General features: G+C 39.0%; 1 long non-coding RNA gene across 2 annotated transcripts; it reads left to right on the top strand.

Annotated features, from left to right (window-relative positions):
* Positions 1 to 231: 231 nt before the first annotated feature.
* On the top strand, positions 232 to 6,074 carry LOC139712411 (uncharacterized). 2 transcript variants are annotated; one of them, XR_011709563.1, is made up of 5 exons: positions 232 to 319; positions 3,074 to 3,344; positions 3,804 to 3,948; positions 4,694 to 4,788; positions 5,437 to 6,074. It is a non-coding gene; the product is annotated as an uncharacterized lncRNA (long non-coding RNA). The 2 variants fall into 2 exon arrangements; XR_011709562.1 differs by lacking the exon at positions 232 to 319 and having other exon boundaries at positions 2,416 to 3,344.
* The last annotated feature ends 786 nt before the right edge of the window (positions 6,075 to 6,860 follow it).

The following is a 6,860-nucleotide window of genomic DNA, read 5'->3' as shown; positions in this document are numbered from 1 at the left end:
GAATTCCAGTGAATACGAATGCATTTGGTTAGGCCTATAGAAATTGAGAATTCCCCTGTCATGTGTTTACTTTAAGCCAATCACCAGCCGCAATTTCCCCTGGTTTGGGCGCGGGAAGGTTTACCTGAGCGACGCGTCTGTCGCCTGTGCGTGGACGTACTGTGTGCATGTGTATACGATGTGCTGTGCGTGTATTATATGCATTTCGGGGATTTACGTGCGTGTGCAATCGTGAGAATCAGAGCCTGGATGTAATGGACGTGAGAAAATTTCTGTCTTCAAATGGAGTGGGGCGGAGATATTATTCACATTTTTGAAGGTAAGCAAACCATAGATCGATCTAATTATAACTTGTTGAGTTTTTCCAGTATTATGGGCTACTACCTCTCCGTAAACGACCATCTAAGTTACCTTACGAATAACCCCGGGCCCGGGACGCTCCTTGTAACGTTAGTGTACACAGTTAGCTATGGGGCTGGTCGCAGTTACCTTACCATAAACACCTTGTACCTAACAGCTAGAATCCGAGGCCGAAACTCAACTGTTAGGTGTTAGGATCTAATACTACAGTAATACTTTGAGTCTTTGTGCATGTTAGGATGGGGCTCGGCCTATATTCGCGGACTATTTCATAAGTCTTTAACTTTTTAACGTTAGAAACGCATTTTTCAAACAAAATAGAGTCTAGACCAGGTTATGATTTCCAAAATTAACAAAAATGAGTGACGAATGTAACCGTCATTGACATTGTACATCTGACATTGTAACTGTGTGAGGGGGCTACTTGTACTTTTGTAGGCACCTATAGAGCGAAGTTGAAAAAATGCCTCTCATGATACATCGATCATCAGAGGCTATCTTCTAATAGAGTTCTAAAAGTTATAACGTTAACATTATGCGTTTCAGAAAATATTGGGACACACTAAACTCTGAGTCTAAATTCTCCAGAACGTTAGTCGTAGGCCTAACGTTAACTACTAACAGTGTAATGTTAGATCCTAGAGAAACTAATAGAACTAGACACGGTCTAGTCTACATGTACTTAAGTTGGGGTTCTACCGAGGTAGGGCTTACTCTAAGTCTAACTGTAAAAGTCTAACCGTTAGTCTAAACAAGTCTCACAACCGTTGGCGTTAATTGTAGGCCCTACTCATTTATTCTATTCCAACTAGAACAGCATTAACGCGAAATAGGCCTACTATTACTAACGGGTTAGGCCCAACTAGTATTAGTAGGTAGTCTAGAACTCCGGTTAGGTCCCCACTCACCCTTCACCGCTATAGCTGGGGACTTCTTTCAACCTCCATAGACTTTGCGCATTAGTGGAGACACACACGCAGAATGAGAGGGGACCGATATCACGATTTAGCCCTAGAACGTAGTAGAAGCAGAACCTAGACCACTGTTAAACATCTAGGGCCTACATTGAACGGTTTTCCAGGATAAGCTATATCCTAGGGCCTAGGTCCGGTTCTCATTGCGGTATTATAGACCTAACGTTAGGCCTACAGTGCAGTGGTATGAACTCTACATGGACTACTTGCATAGCATCATGCACACAGAGATGATCACTGTAAAGTATGTATAGGGAGACGTCTGGTCGAGTTTAGACCACGGTTAGAGATCGACGTATATAAAGCTGTGCTATAATTAACCCTATTTTAACTGGGGGGTCAAATTGACCCCCTTCTCGACATTTCACGCCACGATTCCGCAACGCGCAAAGATTTTGCCGCGTCATTTTATGACTTTTTTTCATTGAAGTCTCCCGCATATTTTGAGACCAAATTTGCGACGTCCGGGTACACCGTTTTGAAGTTACGCAATGTTTTGCATATGCATGTCAACCTGAAAACAGCTCAAATTCATGATTTCTGTGCAAATCCTATGCAAATTGTGGTTTGTTTTTTTGTTTTTTTTGTTAATTGATATAAATTAGATTATTTCAACTTTTAACCATTGAAATTAATCAATTCTAATGTAGATAAGCTTGAAAAAGTGCCTGCAACAAATTTTGGGAAAAAAACAAACAAACAATGGAAAACAAAAGATCGAAAAAACAGTAAAATACATGAAAAATTAACAAAACAATAAAAAAACAAAAGAAACTGATTTTGACTGCGCTATTTTTTTAAAAGAAAATTGTTTGATATGTCTTGAGGAACTCTGACACAAAAATTTAGCAATCCTTCAGTCTTTTTGTTGGAGTTATATGTAAAAATATAATTTCATGCATAAATTTGCATAATCAATTTATTCAAAAATATAAAATCAACATTTTTTTCTATTGTATGACCGTGTAATCTTGTAGTTGACATCCGGCTCTATTTTCAGGCAAAATTTTGCGGCGATCGCGTGATCGGCGGCCGAGATCTGAAGGGGGGGGGGTCAAATTGACCCCCCCCCCCCCCCCCCGTAAAAACTTGGTCTCCAATAGCCCAGTTGAAATAGGGTTAATGCAATAGACTAGAAGCGTCTAGAAACTCTACATTGCTATTGAGTCGACAGCCGAATCACTGACACTGTGTTGCCAGAAGGTGATCTCGATTGATACGGTAATAAAAAAAAAATGGTGAAATTTGGTGATTTATATAATTGTGATGACCTATGTAGTAAAAAGGACTTTTATTTGCCACCACATTCGAGCATCCACACAGCTGGGAGAATACCATAGTGCTATTGCACTCCCACGTCATGTGTGGCAATCATCTAAGTAAGAAATACGATGCATGCACTGTTAAGTGTTAGTCCACTGTGACATCACACTTCTAGCTGAAGATCAACGTGCTCACACATCATGGAGATCGATCCCCCTTTTTAGCAGACGACAACGGGTACTATATTTGAACATTGTTTTTTATGAAAGTTACAGGTGACCTTAGGCATTGAAATTTGGCAGAGATCATCTTTGGGTCTTTCTAAATATGCTGATCGATGTAGCTAAAAAGTAATTTCTAGCTTTTCTATTGATGCACACTTAGTATTTGTGTGAACAAAACGGAACTGCATATTGTCTTGTGGAGATGAGTTCTAAATCCATTTCTGAACATTGTGTTTTCATGCTTTCCTCCAGATAAAAAGACGTAACATGACAGTTCTTCGGGAGTGATGGTGATTTAAAGGAACTCGGTATAGGGGTCATCATTTGGAGAACGAAGACAGATTGATAGCTGTACAGTCTCTGTCACACCACGAGGGTGCAGATCACCAGATTGAAGAAGTACATGTAACAGATGTGGCCAACGACTAGCCATTGAATGCAGGGTTGACGAATGCTGGAAACACCGGGCCAACATCAGCGAAGGAGCCTCTGAGATATGGACTTCCATTGCACTAACCCTGCTGTAAGCTATTCTGTTGTTTTCCACGATGATTAATGAAGGGAGACTAGTTTGAAATTGATTCACATTTATTTTACATTCTAGAGTCTCAGTAATTACATAAGAGGCTACATTAAGAGACTGAAAGCTTTGTTGGTTTTGTTTTGTTTGAAGAAATGATTTTCAAGTATTAATTATTCTTCATGGAGCAGTTTTGGAGCTGTCCTTCTCTCTGAAAATGAAAGCCTTGAGAGGTTAGTACTCGTATTTAAGAAAAATGTGTACTTGCTGTATCGACAGAAGTGAAAACCATGTTATGGTCAGTCTTGAGTTGTGTAAGTAGAGCTGAACGTTGCTTATGGCAAATATGTATATTAAATGATTTTGCACTTCAAGTTTATAATGTAAACTGGAGGGACCTATTATCCTCATGCCATAATTTGTATGATTTGTAAAACCTTTAAATTTTACTTATTTGCCCAGGAATTCAACACACACATCACTCCAAGGGGGAGGAGATACTTCAATAGCTGATGGAAGGAGTTCTGACTGCTCCAAGGAGACACCTGCTTATCCAGATCATCGTAGCATATTTCTTGTTGATAATGGAAGCAGAAAACTGTACAGCGTAAGTTCAATTGTTTGAATACTGGTCTGGAAAACCAGTTTCCCATTGTCATGTCTTGTACTATACATTTCCATGCAATATAGCACCATCTAATTTGCCTGTTCACTTTTGTTTTTGTCTTCTCAAATATAGAGAATAACAGTCTAAAATGTGCCCCCCCCCCCCCCCAAAAAAAAAAAAATAAAAAAAAATAAATAAATAAATAAATAAAAAAAATAAAAAAATGAAGGGACCGGTAAGTATAACGTTGTAAATGAAGTGATGGTTATAGATTTAAAAATAAAGACTGATATACTTGTATGAAACATGTAAACAGAGTGTACCTACAAGACTCCGCGCTGACTTATTTTCTTGGTAGCCCCATTGGGCCACATGTAAATGATAATAGTCCTAATACTTATGATATAATTATAATAATGATGAATAAAAAAAAATGGAAATTGATTTGCCATAAAGTTCGATGGATAATCACATCTTGTATTTTTCTACTAACTGTGCACATCCACACTTAACCCATCTGCATGAAATTTTCATTTGTATTAACTGATATTTGGTGTAAGAAGCACATGAATAAATGTACTTGAAACAGCGGTACTGAATAGCAATAGAAATTAATGCCAAGAAAAAAAAAACATGAAAATAGTTCAGCCCCTTAAAAGATTGAAATGAGGGTCAATTTTTTGATGTTATATATTTGCTTCGTAGAATATGATTAACATTCTTCTTGCTTCCTTTTTAAATTCAGATACCCAAGTAGTGAGCAAAAGACGCGTTGAAGCCAAGGCAGTTGCGATGCAGTACCCCACTTTGTGAGACACCACACAAGGTGCACAAGGATATGTAAGTTTATACTCATAAGTTTATGTGATCTACAACTTTTTAGCCCTCTTTAGCAGAAAGCTTAAGTGACATACATGGTATCTTATTCATCTAGCTTGCAAAAACTTGAACATTTTCAACTTTTCTCCAGAGATAGTGGACAGAATTCAACCATACTAGGAGTTGATCATCCTTGTTTAGTTAGGGGGCAAGGACCCAAAGTTGTTCAGGATATGGTCATGAGCCCCCCCCCCCCCCCCCCCCCAAAAAAAAAAAAAAAAAAAAAAATGGCCTTTACAGGGAAATTAATTGCATCTATGTCTTAATTAAATCATTGGGCAAATATACAGGCAATGTGGGGGCTTTTGATAATCTTTGATGTACATGTTCATAGATGTCTAATAAATTTTGTGTGCAGATTGGTCTGATTCCATGACTTAGGTTGGATGTACGTAAACTCCAACGTAACGTAATGTAACGTAAGCTCCAACATGCCAGTTGCGCCGTTCATTTATTATAAACCTATTCTCGTTTTCTTCCATAAGAATGCCACTACATGTATTTCTACTGCTATCAGATCTTCATCAGTTATAGTCAACTCTGTGCCAAAGTGAAATTTGTTGAGACTCGAGAAAAAGCTTTGACCTACAATGCATTCTTATATTTCAGGAGTACCTGTATGACAAGGATCTCGGGATTCATTGAGTATCGTTTGGAGACCTTGAGGAGCTATGACACCACTCATCAACTCAGGCAGAGAGAGAGTAGTTGCAGCTCCCACCAAGCCCCTGACTGAACACAATTCCAACGTTAGATTAGAAGCCCAACGAGAAGAGACAGCTACCATCGGTGTATAGGCCTACGTACATATCCTTGCTTTTTCCTCTTTTGAGATACATTAAATGCTCCTCTGAAGTTGGAACTTACATTCTTGTTGAAGAGTCAGCCTCATCAGGCTCATCTGTAGTTGAACATGAAGCTGTTACCAGGACGTACTGCAGCACTTCAACACTAAAAGTAGAACAGGGCTCGTCGATGAAAAGAGTTTGTTTTGAAACTTCAAGCTGCCCTGAAAACAACCTTATTATAGGGAAGATTTTATTTTCCCAAACAACTGGCAGTATTCACCAAATATTGTGATGACACAAAACGATCCAAATTCTGTATGTTCATCCATGCTTCCTTCCATGTGTCCATCTGTTACAGTTTCAGTAACTTTTTTGAACTTCAATCGTAACCAAACTTGGATAATAGGTGCACTATGGTAACTTTCCCCTTATGACACACTTTGAAGTCACATGACAGGGTCAAAGCCTCAAAAGTAAAAAAACAACAAGGTCATTTGAGGTATAATTGTTAGTTTATTTTGGTTAACTGTTTCAAATTTTGTCAATTAGTGCTAGTTGATATTTAATTTGAATATTAGATGATCAAATATCAGTAACACAATAAACTGCCTTTAGTCAGAAACTGGCTTTCTGGTGAAAAAAAAAAAATGATCTATTTTTAGGACAGAGACTGGTCGATCCATGTACTGTTTTCAAAATGTGGTCTTAACAACTGCTAGTGAAGTGGGTAATGTTCATTGTGTCTATTTTAAACTCAACTGAGCCAAAGGCTTGAGTGAGCTATTGCGATCGATCGCTTTTTGTTCGTCATGCGTCGTGCATAGACTTTTACATTTTCATCTTCTTCTCAAGAACTGGTGGGCGGATATCAACCAAACTTGGTGGGGATCATTCTTAGGGGGTAGGGACCAAAAGTTGTTCATGTGGAGCATGTGGCCCAGGGGGACAGCCCCAAGGGGAAAAAGGGGGTAATCTTTAAAAATCTTCTTCTCCAGACCCCAAAACAATGCAGTTAATATGTTATTTGTAGATCTATACATTTACCTATAAAGAATATAGTTTGTTCATGGAAAGACCCAAGTTTCGGTGGTGGGGGCCAAGGGGAAAAAACACATGTCCATCTTCTTCAAACCGGAGTCCAGATTTCAGTCAAACTTGGTTGGGATCATCCTTAGTGGGTAGGGTCCCAAGGTTGTTCATGTTGAGCATGTGGTCGAGGGGGGGGGGGGGGGGGGGGGGGGGGGC

Source organism: Diadema antillarum, unplaced genomic scaffold (genome assembly GCF_040938485.1).
Source record: "Diadema antillarum isolate AM-2024a unplaced genomic scaffold, OU_Dant_1.0 seq00001802_RagTag, whole genome shotgun sequence".
Taxonomy (NCBI): Eukaryota; Metazoa; Echinodermata; class Echinoidea; order Diadematoida; family Diadematidae; genus Diadema; species Diadema antillarum.
The sequence above is the reverse complement of the archived record's forward strand: the minus strand, read 5'-3'. Positions and strand labels throughout refer to the sequence as shown.